Genomic DNA, 6,760 nt, shown 5'->3' on the forward strand with positions numbered 1-6,760 from the left:
ATGGTCCAAGGATGAATTAAAAACGACACTTGTTCAGTGGTAGGATGTGCCAAGCACCATTATAAACACTTTACAGAAAACACCACTATTCAGTTCTCAGTTAATGCAAGTGTCTGATAGGTATTTGTTGTGGTGGTAGTGGTGTAGTCCCTCAGTCGTGTCCAACTCTTTGCAACCCCATGGACTGTAGTCCACTAGGCTCCTTTGTCCATGGGATTTCCCAGGCAAGAATACTGGAGTGTATTGCCATTTCCTTCTCCAGGATATCTTCCCAACCCAGAGATCGACCCCGTGTCTCCTGCACTAGCAAGCGGTTTCTTAACCACTGAGCCACCTGAGAAGCCCCAATAGGTACTATTACTCTTCCTTTATAGAAAAAGGAAATTTCATCTGAAGTATCAACCACCTCAGATATGTAGATGATACCACTTTAATGGCAGGAAATGAACTAAAGAGCCTCTTGAAGGTGAAAGAGGAGAGTGAAAAAGCTGGCTTAAAACAGTTGATTCGTGTCAATGTATGGCAAAACCCAAGTAATTAGCCTCCAATTAAAAAAAAAAAAAAACATTCAAAAAACAAAGATTGTGGCAACTGGTGCCATCACTTCATGGCAAGTCGATTGGGAAAAAGTGGAAACAGTGTCAGATTTCATTTTGGGGGGCTCCAAAATCACTGTGGATGGTGACTACAGCCATGAAATTAAAAGACTTGCTCCTTGGAAGAAAAGCTATGACAAACCAAGACAGCATATTGAAAAGCAAAAGCCAAAAAAAAACTACAAAAAAAAAATGTCACTTTGCTGACAAAGGTCTGTATAGTCAAAACTATGGTTTTTCAAGTAATCAGGTTATGGATGTGAAAGTTGGACATAGAGAAAATCGAAGAATTGACACTTTCAAACTGTGGTGCTGAAGAAGACTTGAGAGTCCCTTGGACAGCAAGGAGATCATATGAGTTAATCCTAAAGAAAACCCACCCTGAATATTCACTGAAAAGACTGATGCTGAAGCTGAAGATCCAATACTTGGGCCACCTGGTGTGAAGAGCTGATTCATTGGGAAAGACCCTAATGCTGGGAAAGATTGAGGGCAAGAGGAGAAGGGGACGGCAGAGCAAGAGATGGTTGGATGGCATCACTGACTCAATTGACAATGAGTTTGAGCAAACTCAGGGAGATAGTGAAGGACAGGAAAACCTGGCTTGCTGCAGTTAATGGGATAGCAAAGAGTTGGACACAACTTAGCAACTGAACAACTAGGTCACCGAGCTAGTAAGTGATAGAGCAGAGACACTCAAGACATTCAGGCTCACAGACTTCTGCACTTAACCATCAAGATACAGCTGCATATAATGTTGATTGTTCTCACTTGCCTGAGGCCAAGGGCCCTGTGGAAGCTGGGAAGGAAGGGGAGTTTGTATCTCAGAGCTAGATTACTAAAAGACAAGACAAACCCTTGAAAGAATCAAGTCCTCATACCCTAGATATCCATAGTTATTTTTAAATTAACTTTTATCCTACATGTGTTGGGTTGGCTGAAAAGTCTATTTGGGTTTTTCCATGTTACAGAAAAACCTGAATAAACTCCTTAGCCAATCCAATATGTTTCCAGTTGACTACTGTCCTTAATTATATCCCATTCTTATTTCTCCAGAGTGCATGTGTGACTGGAGAAATGAGAAAATAGTCTTTCTATGGTTCCTATGAGGAACCTCAGTTGAGAAAAGCTGGTTTATTTTTTTTAATGTAAATTTATTTATTTTAATTGGAGGCTAATTACAATATTGTATTGGTTTTGCCATACATCAACATGAATCCGGGGTATACACATGTTCCCCATCCTGAACCCCCCTCCCACCTCCCTCCCCGTACTATTCCTCTGGGTCATCCCAGTGCACCAGCCCCAAGCATCCTATATCCTGCATCAAACCTGGACTGGCAATTTGTTTCTTATATGATATTATACATGTTTCAATGCCATTCTCCCAAATCATCCCACCCTCTCCCTCTCCCACAGAGTCCAAAAGACTGTTCTATACATCTGTGTCTCTTTTGCTGTCTCACATACAGGGTTATCGTTACCATCTTCCTAAATTCCATATATATGTGTTAGTATACTGTATTGGTGTTTTTCTTTCTGGCTTACTTCACTCTGTATAATAGGCTCCAGTTTCATCCACCTCATTAGAACGGATTCAAATGTATTCTTTTTTATGGCTGAGTAATACTCCAGTGTGTACATGTACCACAGCTTTCTTATCCATTCATCTGCTGATGGACATCTAGGTTGCTTCCATGTCCTGGCTTTTATAAACAGTGCTGCGATGAACATTGGGGTACACGTGTCTCTCTCAATTCTGGTTTCCTCAGTGTGTATGCCCAGCAGTGGGATTGCTGGGTCATAAAGGCAGTTCTATTTCGTTTTTTAAGGAATCTCCACACTGTTCTCCATAGTGGCTGTACTAGTTTGCATTCCCACCAACAGTGTTAAGAGGGTTCCCTTTTCTGCACAGCCTCTCCAGCATTTATTGCTTGTAGACTTTTGGATCACAGCCATTCTGACTGGCATGAAATGGTACCTCACTGTGGTTTTGATTTGCATTTCTCTGATAATGAGTGACATTGAGCATCTAGAAAAGCTGGTTTAGACAATTCATAAAGAAGAGGAGTCTCCCAAAATACAAAACTTTAAAAAATTGATTTCCTTCCTCCCAACCACCCTGTGGAAAAGTGGCTTAGGAAGTTGGACTTATTTGCAATTATTTGTAATTTAATGTTATTTTTAACTGCATGGGAGAGGGTAGAAATAAAGTCTTTCATGTTTAGGGCCTCTAAAGATCTAAATGTGGCCCTGGGTCATAATTCAAATAGGTTGAATGTAATCTGTGGTAATAGCCCTAGTTGTGTTCCAAATGTTACATCAGAAAGGGGTGATACTGACTTCTAAAACATGAAAGGCCAGTTAGTTTTGGCACTTTACCTTAGGGAACAATGTTTAATACACATTAGGAATGAAAACATTTTTTATGGCTAGGCTATGTTAATCAGTACAGACTTAACGTTCTGAAATACCTATAGCTAAAAAACAGTTCCATTCAAAGAGATTAATCACAGTATTTTAAGAAATCTATAGACATTATCAAGTGCTATAAATAATGATTTTACACTGTGAAATTCTTTCTGAATTGAAGGTTATATTCTATAACTAGTTTCTCAGAACGTGAATTACTATGTACACATTTTGGAGAGCTTACTCTGCCAAATCTTTCATTGCTAATTTGTGTGTGGTTTATGAAGACCTCATTATCCCAGGTTTAAGAGAATACTAGAGATAAGATAGCTTCTGGTTACTATATTCTCTGGATTCTAAGATAGACAATCACTTTTGTTTCCTGAGCATTATTGATATTTTTAAAAATCTCTGGGTAGAAATTATTTGCTGAGACATCTGCCATTGACATTCTAGACCTATTGTACCCTTATCGAGTGTGTGTTTAATGCATAGCATCTAGGTCATTTTATATCATATTTTGATCTAAAATATAGTTTGGGTAAAAACCTTTGTTTGAATATGAAAATAATTAAAACTTGAAAAAGTAATTTCACATTTTTAAATTCACTATCTTACTGAGAAAGGAATTTATAAAGACATTCTGATTTGTTAACGCTGACAAATGAGATCATTGGTGAAGAAAAATGTGCAGCTGACATCTTGATGCTGCAATCTGCTGTCTAAATATTAATTAAAACTTTATTTCTTCTCTAGAATCTAAATTTGATGACCGACATTCCTTTTTATATTCCTTCTTTTACAGATATAAGATCTTTGTCTCTGAGGTATTCTTAATTACAGTTTGGAATAAATCTTCTGATTCCCAAATAGTCCTTTTGCTCCTGGTCTATTTGTTTTGTCTCTTTCAGAGTTGAGCCTTTATTAAAAAGTTGGTGAAGCCAAAATTGACTGGAAACTCTGCCTGCAGGGGCAAGGATTATCAGCTGGTGGGTTTCAAGGTGGATCAATAGATGAACTGGCTTTTTCAATTGGGGCCTCCTCTTCTGATTAGTCTTCTGAAAAAAAAAAATGTTTAAATAAAGACAGTTGTCAGTGTTCTGGGAGCCAAACAAGGAGATTCCTAGTGTCCCACATAATCTGTCCTGTTAACACTAGCCAAACTCAGTATGCCTTCTCATTTCTACTCTGTTGAGTCCAGATCCTCTGGTTCACCTTGTAAATTCCTGCTATTATGCTAAGTATGACAAGAGATCTAGGATCTAATTGGTCCTTGTTTCAGACTTTGACCAGTCCTCCAGCTCTGTTCCAGTCTGCTCTTCTGACTTTAGAGGTTCCTATAGACAAATTCCTGAGACTAACTGGAGTTCTGTGACAGGAACAGACATTGTCATCATCCTTTCCTGGCCTGCATTTCAGCTTACTCTGCTTTGCCTGATCACTATACATCTTCCAAAATTTTATTAAATTATTCAACTTCTTTTCCTGTTTCTTTGTATGTATGTTTATATTTAAAATTTTCTTTTGACTCTGTTTTAGTGGCATTCCAAGACAGTATTCAATTAGCCATCTTTAATCAAATTCTGAAAAGTGAAAGTGTTAGTCACTCAGTCATATCCGACTTTTTGCGACCCAAAGGATTATAGCCCGCCAAGCTGCTCTGTCCATGGAATTCTCCAGAGAAGATTACTGTAGTGGGTTACCATTTCCTTTTCCAGGGGATCTTCTCAACCCAGGGGTCCTTCTCAACCCAGGGGTCGAACTTGGGTCTCCTGCATTGCAGGCAGATTCTTTATTCAAATTCTAAAGACTCTTAAATTCAGAGACTTTTAAAACCTGGCCATAAATTTCAAACTATAACCCAATTAGCTGCTAGCATCTTTACCCACTTAAGATGTATTCAAAATTGGCTTGGTCTTCTCTTCCTCTTGGAAAAGTCTAATGTTCTACCCAAACTGTGTGTGGAATACGTGAGGAAATTGCCATTTTATAATCATCTCTATCTTCAACTTCCTGCCATTCCTGAATTCTAGATCTCCATTCTGAATGGTATGACCCTTTGTTTTTAATCTATCCCAGTACCAATCTAGAAGGGAAACTCAGCTCCTTCTGTCTCTTTCCCACATATGCATGCGAACATGCTCAGTCATGTCCGACTCTGTGATGCATGGACTGTAGCCAACCAGGCTCTTCTGTCCGTGAGATTTTCCCAAGCAAGAATACTGGAATGGGATGCCATTTCCTTCTCCAGATCTTCCTAACCCAGGGGTTGAGTCCAAGTCTCTTGCATCTCCTGCATTTGCAGGCTGATTCTTTAGCAATCACACCACCTGAGAAGTCCCATTTCCCACACATATACCATAAAAACAATTAAAACCCACCACTCACACTAAGTCTGCAGAAGACTAGTGAAGATTTGAGAGGGAGATGGAAGAAAGTTTCCATCATAGAAACATAACTTATTAGTTGAGTAGTAGTATCAGACCTTCACATTTTTTAAGAACTCTTCAAGCACTTCAGTGTTAACTGTTGACTATGTTCCTTCTCCCTCCTCAACCCCCAAATTCTGTTTTTGATTCCAATGTAGAGAAAATTAATTTCTCTTGTTTTCTTAAATTCTGCTAACCAAAATGGAATTACTAAGGTAGGTATCCAAGCTATGACTATTTCTCTTTCCCAATCAGATTTCCTAAACAGTTTCCAAAATGATGTAACTTTGTCTCTTCCTTCTCTCCGCTCCATTCTTTACCACCTTTATCCAGAATGATCTTTCAATACAAATGTGACTAGTGCCCTAAGGGCCAAACTAGCCCTCAAAAAGCACACTCAACTTTGGGGCTTGCCTCTTGACCCTTTATACAGCCACTGTGTTGATTTGGGCCTTCCACCTGGAAAACTTTACCCCTCCTTTTGTCTGGCTTAAATCTATTCAATCCTCAGGTTTCAGTTTAAATATCTCTTCCTCCAAAGAAATTTTTTTCTGAATCCTTCTGTCCTTTAATTAGATAATTCTGCCAGTGGTTCGATAAACACTGGGCTTTCCAAAATCGTAGCATTTTTTCCCATATATTAAGTATCTTCTATAAGGGCTGATGTGAGCACAGAGAGCAGGCTCCGCTAGCTCAATAGTGTAACATTATCTAGTATGCAGGTTTTGTTTTGAATCAATGAATGAACCCAAATGCAATCGTAGTTAGTGGGTAATACTATTATTCCAGCAGGTTCACTCCTTTTCTTCTTCATTACCTTTTTCCTCATTAGTTCTCTCTGCGTCCATTCCTTCCATTTTCCTCTCTTCATCCTATCAGTCTGATTCCGATCTCCACATTCAGTGCCCCAGCCCTAATTCTCTTCATACCAGAGAGCACTGGGCTCCCCTCCTCCCTGCCCCAAATCCCTGAGAAGCACGGGGTCCTACCTTTCACGCCAAATGAGGTTAAGTTTAAAAATAAACCCAAATTCATTCCATTATCTTTTCCCTCAAAAGAAAGTATCCAGAGAAACCAATGACACTTTGAAGACTGCGTTTGCACAGAGTTCACTCAATTTCCTCAAATCTAAGCAATGCTTCCTACTCCCTTCCCCGGAAACGGAAAGAGCAAAAGCAAAGCCCAGAACCCAGAGCTTGGGGATTCCTTTTCCTCAGTTTTCTTGTGGGCGAGGCCATCAGACCGGCGTTGACTGGTGAGCAGAACCGTCGCTCTCAGCCGAGTCCACGTGCTATTGGATACACGGGGCTCCGCCTCCTGAGC

The sequence above is a fragment of the Oryx dammah genome, unplaced genomic scaffold (genome assembly GCF_014754425.2).
Source record: "Oryx dammah isolate SB20612 unplaced genomic scaffold, SCBI_Odam_1.1 HiC_scaffold_27, whole genome shotgun sequence".
NCBI lineage: Eukaryota > Metazoa > Chordata > Mammalia > Artiodactyla > Bovidae > Oryx > Oryx dammah.